Raw genomic sequence first — 4,794 nt, 5'->3', positions numbered from 1 at the left:
TCCCTATTTCTCACTCTTACTCTCTTCCCTCTACCTTCTCCTTTCCTTTCCCCTTCCCCCCACCACTAAGGAGACCGCAATGTCGAGCCATGGGGTGGTGTAGAAGACCACTGCTCTACACGGTTTGTCTCGACATTGCTGTCGCGCCCCCACTTCCCTATGTTAACATCCTGCCTCAGAAGACACTGCCGGAGGGGAGGGGGCCGAGGAGGGCTTCCCGAGGGGGCAGCACATATAGCACAAACTGCACGTACGCAATCGCGATCTGCGCATGAGCATGGGACCCGACCCCTATAAAGGAGCGTGCGCGCGCCAGTGAAGGGGCTTTTTCTCCTTCTTCCTCTCCTCCTCGTGTATCTCCTGGAATCTGCTTCGACACAAGCCTGCGACGCTTGGAAATCATAGAGGGTGCTAACGGAACAGCACTGGACTTGGAGTGGCGGCAGCTAGATTCCTCCCCAACTTGGACCCTCCCCCTCTCTCTCTCCCTACCTCTCTCTCTCTTTTTCCCCTCTCTTCCCTTTGCTCTTCCCTGCTCTCCTGGTTGTCTCTTTATATAGTTCTTTTCTCCCTGTTCATCAAAAATAAAGCTGAAAGGTTGTATGACATTTGACCTTGTTTGTGTCTTAATCTCGCTCTTGGGATCGTATCGAAACCTCCCCGACATTGGATCAGGACAGGTTCTATTATACAACCATCTAAAAGAAAATATATATGCATTACTGGCTTTTGCAATATTTTATTTTTAAAATGAGGTGGAATACAAGTGGAAAAATACTATAATGACAAGTTCACATGTCATTTGCAGACATAATTAACTGAATTCAAAGTTTTTCATTATTTTAATCAACAAAAAGTAATTCATTGTTCAATTATGATGTTTTTTGGAAAGTGTAGGGGGTTGACTCTGGCTGGAGGCCAGGTGCCCCCAAAGCCACTCTATCACTGCCCTCCTCAGCTAGACAAGGGAGAGAAATTATAACAAAAGGCTTGTGGGTCAAGATAAGGACAGGGAGAGATCACTCACCAATTACCATCACAGGCAAAACAGACTCAACTTAGAAAAAATTCATTTAGTTTATTACCAAGCAAAACAGTCTAGAGTAATGAGAAATAAAACCAAATCTTAAAACACCTCTGCCCTACCCCTCCCTTCTTCCTGGACTACTTTACTTCCAAATTCTCTACCTTCTCCCCCACCAGTGGCACACAGGGACGGGGAATGGGGGTTGTGGTCAGTTCATCACACATTGTCTCTGCTGCTCCTTCCTCCTCAGGAGGAGGACTCCTCACACTCTTCCCCTGCTCCAGCATGGGGCCTCTCCCATAGGAGACAGTTGTCCACCAACATCTCCAGCGTGGGTCCGCCACGGGGTCACAAGTCTTGCCAGAAAACCTGCTCTGGCGTGGGCTCCTCTCTCCACAAGTCCACAGGTCCTGCCTGGAGCTTGCTCCAGTGTGGGCTTGCCATGGGGGTCACAGCCTCCTTCAGGTGCTTCCACCTACTCTGGCATAGGGACCTCCATGGGCTGCAGGGGAATCCCTGCTCCAGCACCTGGAGCACCTCCTCCCCCTCCTTCTTCACTGACCTTGGTGTCTGTAGAGTTTCTCACATCTTCTCACTCTTCTGTGGCTGCAAAAAGTGCTCCTAGGGTTTTTTTCCCCCTTCTTAACTATGTTAATTTAGAGGCGCTACCACCATTGCTGATGGGCTCAGCCTTGGCCAGCAGTGAGTCCGTCTTGGAGCCAGCTGGCATTGGCTCTGTGGGATGTGGGGGAAGCTTCTAGCAGCTTCTCGCAGAAGCCACCCCTGTAGCCCCCTCTCTACCAAAACCTTGCCACACAAACCCAAAACAGAAAGGAACTTTTTTTTTTTTTCATCCAAAATAAATTAAAAGAAAGGAAGATGAAGAAATATTGCAAAAATTATCATATTTAATCATTGTATGTAACATGATATATTGTATAGCTTATTTTTATATTTATGTGTATATGTAAATATTATCATCTGTAATATTCCCTCCTTTAAATTATTTTAGATAAAGAGAAAATTCAAAATTAAATGCATATTTAAACCTATAAAGTCCAATTAAAAAAAGAATAAGAGATGATACTTCACAATCATAAAAATCAAATAAACTTTTGTAATTGGAAAATCAACAAATATCTTGACTATAAATAACTACAGTCAGGCTTGATTCATCATTTTAATATCAATGTGATGCAAGTGTTCATGGGTTTCTTGAATCAGCACTAGCTGCAATACAGCTGTGAATCCAACTTTTTCGATTTCATTTGGTTGATACATACCCCTTGTTACTTCCTAATTTTTTGTCCTGCTTTGTTCTATTTTATTTAGAGAAGAGTGAATGAAATTGTTTCTTCAACTAACTCAAAACTAAGTGTTTTGAGTGTAAGATCCTTAGTGTGTAGAACTGTGAGAAAGTCTGTTTTAAAAGGCCAGACCAAACATACCAGCTTATGTTTTTGTACATTTATAGTTATAACAGTAACCAATGGGAAAATAAGTAATAGTCAAGTGGTACGCAAATCTGATATAGAAATGACAACATCTTCTAAGTTTATAAAAGTTGTCTGTAACTCACAGACTTGGAAGCCACCTTAGAAGATCTGACTTTTTTCTTTTGTTTTTCATTTGCTTGCTTCATTGTTCATCTTGTTTTATTTATTTTGAATTTCCATCCTGGTCAAAAGACAAGGAAAGGCAATAGAGTAAAGATAAGGACACAAGGAAAAGGCTAGGACACAGGCTGAATGAAGAATCTTGGAATGGAGAATATTCAAGGAAGGTGGGATGAAGTATCTTACACTATTTAGGCCAGGAAACTGAGACCTGACTGTGAAAGAGGAATAAATGGGAAGCAGCAAGCAGTCAAAGATTTGGTCACAGAAATGGGATTCTGACTCATTGGGCCTGTTTCGTAAGATGGCAGATTACTGACTGAGATTAGCAAATATATAGAATACTGAGGGGTGTTTAGAAGACACAGGGTTGGACGACAAGGGAGCTGCCAGAAGGAAGATGGAAGAGATGTGGCGAAAGGTATATGTAAGGGTATGTGGAAGGAGAGAGCCTCTACTCCTTTAAGGATGTCTGGTCAAGGACGTTTTCAGTGCAAAAAGGGATAATGAGATAGGAGGAAAGCCATATACGAGAACATACAGAGACACAAACCTGACTGGCAAATGATAAGGGAGGGAGTGATACGAACCAAATGTAGCCAGTCAAACTAATTGATAAGAGTATCTTGAATGCAGGAATGTTTAGTTCAGTAAGATTGCCTGACTGACAGCCTTGTCAAACAGGACACTGAGGAAAAGGGGGAAATCATAAACAAAACATTTGGAGGCATAGACTTGACAAACATAATGGAGACAAAGACAAGAAGCAAATATTTGTCAGTCACACTAATTGAAGTGTGTGAAATGATCTTGTGAATCACGAAACTGCAGGTAAACGGTGACTTTGCAGCTGGTAAGGATGCAAACCTGAGGGCCTAGGATGTAGGAGGGGGGTTGGTGGGACCATGCCAACTGATGAGGGAAGCGATAGCAGGAAGAAACAAAGGAGGAACAGACAGAAAGGGATATAAAAGGCTCTGGTTGTGTGTAAATTGTGGCTGGTCAGTACACTTTTCTGACCAAGCCCCACGCCTGATGACAGCAGCCTGTCCTATCTTATTATTATATACCTTCCTTTCATTTATTTCGTAGCAGGGGAAAACACACTTCTGTGATTTGGAGAACAGACCATGTAAGAAAAGAAAGGATGCTGGATAGCCCAAAACACTTGTGAAAGAATGCCTCACCAAGAAACCCAGGTTAATGTATTTATGGTTCCAAACTGATATACTTAGAACTGAAGAGCATCATTAAGAATTTTAATTTACTGATGTCTAAAATAGCGTTATTATTTTGAAAGAGTGACCTGAGTTGAACAATATTACATAGACTTCTTTTCCCTATTCCAGACACAAACTCAGAAATATTAAACTGTAACAGCCAATATTGCCTTGGCATTTTTATCTGCGTTTCTTGAAAATAAGAGATTTACAGGATGGTTTTCAAGATCAGTGAGATCTATATCCTTTTTTTCTAAAAAGCTGTTCTGTGAAAACCTCAGGGGGCAGACATCACATGGAAACATTTATGAAATTGCTCATCGATTTCTTCTCAGAGGTAAAAGGTTCCACACTCACTTCCCTGCACTCTTCTTCAATTCAAAGTATTATGCAGAAAAACCCCTTAGGAATAAAAGGCTAATTTTTTCCCTTTGCTCCCATTGCATGGACATCACAGGGCGAGGTCTTTCAGAAAGCACAGCCAGACCTTTCTCCTTTTGCTTACTCTGAATGACCAGGCCTTGCTGTCTTTCCCCGTTGCTTAGCCCCAGCCGGCAGCTGAGCACCACGTGGCTGCTCGCTCACCCCTCTCCCCCGCCTGTTGGGATGGGGAGGAGAATCAGAAGAAAAAGGTGAAATTCATAGGTTGGGATAAGGAAAGTTTACTGGGACAGCAAAGAGGAGGAAACTAACAACAACAGTACTTATAAAAGAATATACAAAGTGAGTGATATGCAATGCAATTTGCTTATGACCTGGAACCTCATGCCCAGCCTGTCCCCAAGCAGCGACCTCTCCTCCCCCCACCAGCTTCCCCCTTTATATACTGAACATGACGTCATATGGTATGGAATAGCCCTTTACCTAGTTTGGCTCATCTATCCTTGCTGTGTCCCCTCCCACCTTCTTCTGAAAATTCACTATCCCAGTC

This window comes from Grus americana, chromosome 1, assembly GCF_028858705.1.
Source record: "Grus americana isolate bGruAme1 chromosome 1, bGruAme1.mat, whole genome shotgun sequence".
In the NCBI taxonomy this organism is placed as follows: Eukaryota; Metazoa; Chordata; class Aves; order Gruiformes; family Gruidae; genus Grus; species Grus americana.
Note: the sequence above shows the minus strand (reverse complement) of the source record.